We start from the raw sequence: 6976 nt of genomic DNA on the forward strand, positions 1-6976 counted from the left end.
CGACCATGGCCAGGGAGATTCTGGACGGCAGGCTCCGCAACTACCTCAAAGTCTACACGGACGGCTCTGTCCTGGACAACGGCGAGGTGGGTTGTGCTTTTGCGATCCCAGAGTTCAACTTGGTGCGAAAATATAAACTAAACGAGGGGGTCAGTATCTTCACGGCGGAGATGTATGCCATTCTCATGGCCTGCTCCCACGTGAACGACAACATGGCCATACCCATGGGAGTGGCAATCCTCTCAGACTCGAAATCCTCCTTGCAAGCGCTGGCAAGCGAGACAGGCAACAGACCAGAACTCCGCATGGAAATCCAGGCTCTATGTCACCAAATTATGGTTCGGGGCACCGACCTCGTTCTCATGTGGTTACCATCCCACACAGGCATCAGGGGCAATGACCTGGCTGACAGGGCAGCAAAAGCCGCGGCCCTCTCCGAGGGCCCGGTCCTAGACCTGAAATATTCGGTCACAGAAGCGAAAGGCAAACTGGCTAAGGCTGTGAGAAAAGGGTATGGCGAGACCCTCAAGGAAAGATGCGCAAAGCACGGATGGCTAGCGCTGCCTCCGGACAGAAAGGGCCACCATCACCCGTTCCCCCTGAAGGAGATGCAGTTGCTCCGGCGCATTCGCACCGTGAGCTCCTACTACTCCTTCACCTTCCCCCGCTGCGAATGTGGAATGGCCCTAGACTTCCACCACCTCTTCGCAGGTTGCCAACCTCTGACCCCGGAGATGGCAACACTCTCCCAGTACAGGACTTCCCACGGACTAAGTCTACACGACTTCCTCCGACCTCATCAGTCCCTCGGCCTGATACCGATGAGAACCTTGACCCGTTCCATCCTGAAATCGTCTGTTGCCAAATGGTTCTGAGGATGCTGGAGATGCAGGCCCAGCCAGAACCAGTTCAGACTTTCGAAGGATACCCCCAAACACCCCATCCTGTCAGGCCCACCCCCATTCCTGAAATCGTCTGTGGCCAAATGGCTCTGAGGTTGCTGGAGGCATAGGCCCAGCCAGATCCAGTTCAGACTTTAGAAGGACCTCCCCCCAATCCTCCCTCCTGCTGCCAACCGTCGAAAGGACAAGGAACCCAGAGGTCTGTTGGTAGAGCCTTGGCCCAGGAAAGGACAGGGTTCCCGACCCTCTATCTTGCACAGGCCGGTCGAGCCTAGCCTCTGGACAGGCACGGAACCTGGCAACCTGCCAGTTGAGCCGTGTCCATGGAAGGGGGAAGGTTCCCGGCCCTGTGCCCCATGTTTTTTTTTTTTTTTTTTTTTTTTTTTTTTTTCTTCTTCTCCCTCGTACCACAACCATCTAAGGTTCCCCATATTAAACTATGTGTATCTATGTTTATATCAATAGTAAATGTCTATGTGTTTATTGTTAGTAAATGTTCTACGTTACATGTATTATGAGTGTATCTTAGGTCTACATATTAATCTAGCTGGATGATCTCGGCATAGCACATCTTACTTCATTAAGCTACAAATTATTTGCTATTACTATTATTATTGCTATTATTATTATTATTATTATGAACCAACCACTTCCTTCGCTGCACCTGCCCACCTGCCGTGTTTTCCGCCGACGGGGCCGAAATCGCGTGTGGCCCGTGCACTTGTAAGTTATTCCTTACTCTTTAATTATTTACTATTATTATTATTATTGTTATTACTATTATTTTTATTATGAACAAATCATTTCCTTCGCTGCACTCGCCCACCTGCCGTGTTTCCGCCGGCGGGGCCGAGGTCGCGTGTGTCCCGTGCGCTAGGCTTACAGTTAATGCCACGTTACATTCATATATTCCATGTGTCACCTTAGGTGTATATATTAGATTAGACAGCCAGCCTCTGCCTACCATATCTGAGACGTCCGTCTCTTTTGGGAGGAAGAGGGTGGCCTTTGTAGCTGTGCGAGAGTATGCGGACGACTGTGTATGACAGTGTAAATAGCCTATCCTCTTTTTCTCACCCCCACCCCAGAGGGGGTTACAGAGACACATCTCTGGCCTCCTCACCTGATCCCCTTCCCATGCCTCTGTAGACAGAGGGTGCCATAAAGGCGTTGATGAATAAACCGACATAAAGTCGCAGCCCTGTACATATGTTTTTAACCGGCCAGTATAGGTCCTAGGGAGGACCGGGTTGGCTTTTCGCCAGTTGACTAGCCGCCGAATCCACAAGTACGTAGAGGGTGCCTCAGCTTCTCCACCACGACCCTCCTTGGTCTGACACTCACTCCTTTGCCATGATCAGTCGGATGCCACTTTTCACAATTTTATTCTAAAGTACCAACAAATCAAATCAATTCCCTTCCGGAATAGCAACGTTCCACGTTTCTTGAATACAAAAGCATTTCTGCCTCGGAATGAAAGAATAAAACTCTACAATCGTGTATCTCCTGCAAGGAATTGATTTTAAATCCTGTTCTTCCAGCATTTCCATTACGGAAAGTAAAAGGTTTTTTTTGTTTTTTGTTTTTTGTTGTTGTTGTTGCTCATCTTCACCCAGGCACACATCGTAGAGCTTCGGCTCTGATATCTTTGACCCAAATTGCTCTAAGCAGAGAGGTCGTTAAACTGTATTTTCGTCGACAAGAGGCGAAGCCTTCAAGGCTCCCGTAAAGCGGGGACCACATTTGGACGCCGTTTTACGCTCTATGCGCCGCAGGCCGTTTTGTGCGTCGCGCGGGAATTGCCGAGTGGCCACACATCGACGATTTTTTTCACAACGCGGTATCACAGTGGAGCGGGTCTCCTGACAAGAAAGTTCAGTTGCATTCGACTGCCGCGCCGCGAGCAGCTGACGTCATCGCTCTGGTTTGCTCTGATTGGTCAAATTTCCGTCGTTCTATGTCTGTGTCATAGAAATTAGAACACGCGCTATTCTTCTGCAAATAACGCTTCGCGATCATAGCACGCTACGGCGCTCCCACGTGGGCCGTTTTGAGCATAAGTCAAATGTGGACAGGGTCGGACGGGAGTGTATGGACGGGCCTTATGAAATCGACAAACAGTAACACAAGCTCAAATCACTCCGTCACACGCACATGCACACACACAACACACACACACCACACACTCAGAGTTAAAACTAACGCATCATATTTACTCCATGTATATTTTAAAAGAAGTCAAACAGATAAAATGACTGTGTATTTGTTGTTGGTGTAGTTGTCCCTGAAGGAGATCTTGTGCAATCCTCTCTCAGTCTCTCTCTCTCACACACACACACACACACACACACACACACACACCCCAGGGCCGGACTAGGCTAAGAGGAGGGGGGGTTGCCAGTGGTGGTCCAGGGGGATGTTCTCCTGGCGGGGTTAAGGGTGGGGGTCAGGGGGCTTCGCCCCCTGAAGCTGATGGGCAGGTCATAATATCTGAGATAGGAAAATGGTCGCTCCTTGCATGAAACGGCATAAAATAAACAATAATAAAAAATGTTTTAAATAAGTGAGGTACATGTTTAGGCTAGGGGGGGGGAGGGGGTTGCGCAACCCCAATACCCCCCCCCCCCCCCGGTAGTCCGGCCCTGCACACACACACACACACACACACACACACACACACACACACACACTTTTAAACTGCATCATAATTATCATGGCAAAGCTTATCTACACTCATTAACTTACTCTAGAGCTTGTGTATATATTCTTGGAATTGTCATACGACTAAGATTTAATGATATGGGCGTCACGATGGTCACACTCAGACAGGTTCACATGAGGTTATTTGCCCTGGTCCTCGCACTCCGAAGTCTCTGATATTATTCAGTGACACATTGTCCTGCTGGCAACCAGCTCCACGTGCTTGGGCATGAACGGTCACCAAGAAAACCATTATATACTGGCTGTGTGAAAGCTATTAAGGTCAATGACAGAAAAACCGTGTGCTTACTCATTGCAGCCCTGGGAATTTGTTTAATCCTGTCCCACTCAATTATCGGAATGTTCCTGTACACTATGTCTTTGTATCAGAGAGTTGTAATGTTCATTTGTAAGGACGTGCTTTCCTGAAACAAATGAAGAGTTGGATTACAACGCTGCAGTGTTCTCTGCCCTGGATTGTAGCTTGCCCGTCGTAAATCAGCAGTAGATCTGCGGGTGCTGTGTTCATTTGGAAATATACACTAAGCAATAGGTACCTGCCATGTGGTCACTTTTTCCACTGCTGTCCTCAGTCATATACTTTTCATCAAGACTTGTCACCATGCCGAGTGGATCTAAATTCAGAAGTCGTCATGTGGCTGAGGCATATCTGACATAGCGTCGATCTTGTTGTAGCTTATCCTCCTTTCTGAAATAAAAGGCAAAATACGATTAGTTGTGATGACTACAACCTACACAAATAAAAACAGTGTTTTGATACTGAATAGTCGGGTTATACAAGCTACTTTACCTATGCAGCATGCATGGGAATCCTACATTATGCAAACATGTCAACTGACTGGTTCTTAAAAGAATTCTGACGGTCAACACAGTCAACACACTATTCACAGTCCATTTTGAGAAGCAACTGAGGTACTCTCCAGTGGTGGATTTAGGAGGGGGGCGGGGAAGGGGGCCCGGACCCCCCCCCCCCCTATAGGGAAAGAGAGAGAGATTCAGGGGGGGGGGGGGTCATGCACCCGACCCACCCTGGCATTTTCGGGCGCTTTGCACCCTCAATTCAGGCTTCGCGCCTTCAAGTTCGTGAAAAACAGTTTGGGTGTGCCCCCCTTTCCTGGATCCACCCTTGCTATCTGATGGTCTTGTTTGAATGATAAGCGATCAACTCAGAAGGAAGAAATCAACAGAGGAAAAAATAAACCATTAACATTAAAGGCACAGTAAGCCTCCCGTAAACCATCACAGGTACTGTCAGGCTTTTACACACAGTACAAACACCCTTCCATTTGAACGCTCACCAAACGGGAACATCCTAGGTGCCCTACGTAAAGAGCGAGCAATTTTCAAAGAATTTATTTTTGCGTGGTTTATCTTACCCCTGAGCCATCGTGAACCCGTGTGATCCATTTTCCCTTTTTCACAATGCAGTCGTCAGTTTGTAATTTGAATGCGGCTCGCTGTGAGCTTATCTTCAATAACACGTTATTATGTACCTCTGACTTTTCACGAAACAAACGAATGTGGTTCATAAGAACTCGAGCGATGGCTTTTGACTGCCTATAAACCATCGTCTGCTACGAAAACCACGACCTTGCGTGACGTCCGGGCTTTTCTTTTTTCAAACTTTCAAAACTTCGAATTGTACTGATCTTGTCTTGATGAAAAAATAATTCTTTTATGATATAATAATGTTTGTGTAACAAGCTGTCAATTTATTATTTAGATTTTAAAAGTTAGGTCTAGCGCCAAAATGCACAATCAGCGCTCAACGGCTATCGCCAGTTGAAGGGAAGTAACTCATTTTTGACCTGAGTTCAGGATGGGTCCGATTGATATGGTCTCAATCCGAAAAATTAATTCTTTGAAAATTGCTCGCTCTTTACGTAGGGCACCTAGGATGTTCCCGTTCGGTGCGTGTTCAAATGGAAAGGTGTTTGTACTGTGTGTAAAAGCCTGACAGTATCTGTGATGGTTTACGGGAGGCGTACTGTGCCTTTAACTTACAACATTCACTTCCCCCGGACCCAGGGGGGGGGGGGGGGGGGGGGGGGTTCCAGGGGTTCCGGAACCCCACCCCTGGAAAAAGCATGTACCTTGCTTTGAGTGATTTTTTTTTTGGTTTTTTTTTTTTAATAAATTGTGTGTGTGTCTCTAACAACCAAAACAATGCTGCTCTTAACCCTCACAACAAGGCCCAGAATGCACCAGATTGCACAGATTTTAACCGTTTTTCAAAAAATTTCCGGGGGGAGCATGCCCCCGGACCCCCCTAGTTCAGGCGCGCGCTTGTGGCTTCGCCACTTCGTTGATTTGCCCCCCCCCCAAAAAGGAGGAACCCCCCCCCCCCCCCTTACAACTCATTTGGTCCGGCCCTGCATTGCACACCGCTACTGTCGGAGTCAACTCGTAACTATCTCCTGCTGCGCAGCAGGTTCAGCAACACACCCTACCCCCCAGGGGATACTACTGGTAACGATCGCAGCTATCGCAACGACAGCCAATCAGGTTTAGTCTGCATATCGTTCGGTCGATAGGAGCGAACAAGCGATCAGCCAATCAAAAACAATCGATCCAATCGCTTATTACTGATGTCAGATTGTCGTGATCAGCAGTTCGTCGATTCCACTGCGATAATAACCCGTGACATTAAAGGCACAGTAAGCCTCCCGTAAACCATCACAGATACGGTCAGGCTTTTACAAAGTTCAAAGTTTTATTGGTCCATAACCCATGGGGGCATTTTGAACAATAAATACAATCAATACAATCAATATATGCTAATGTAGTAAATAAAAAAATAAAAAATAAAAAAAAATAAAAAAAATTATGAAAAGCTGTTACAAATTCTATCAACAAAGTCCAAAATATTCTTTAGCAATTTCTTTTTCTTCGTAGCAAACAACTTTTTAAATTTTAAGTGCATTAGGTTTTTTCCAATAGTAAGGTGGTAACAACTCAGCTCTTTCTTCTTTGAAAAAATCACAGACAAATAAATAATGGAATTCATCACCTATGTCTTGTGATACACATTTGGTGCAAGTTCTTTCTGATCTCGGGATGTTAAGATAACGTTCTTTCTGTACAGGCAAATTGTTGTTTAATGTTCTAAACTTCATCATTGAAACACATTGGTGATATGGCAGGAGTGTGACATAGTCTTCACATGCAAAAGTATCTTTAAACATTCGATAATTCCAAAACATATTTTTTGTTCCAATTTCTGTGAACCATTTATGGATATACTGGTCATACAAGCTTCTTTTTACATTTAGTCAAGTTTTGACTAAATGTATTAACGTAGAGGGGGGAATCGAGACGAGAGTCGAGGTGTATGTGCGTGTGTGTGTGTGTGT

The sequence above is a fragment of the Littorina saxatilis genome, linkage group LG10 (assembly GCF_037325665.1).
Source record: "Littorina saxatilis isolate snail1 linkage group LG10, US_GU_Lsax_2.0, whole genome shotgun sequence".
Classification (NCBI taxonomy): domain Eukaryota; kingdom Metazoa; phylum Mollusca; class Gastropoda; order Littorinimorpha; family Littorinidae; genus Littorina; species Littorina saxatilis.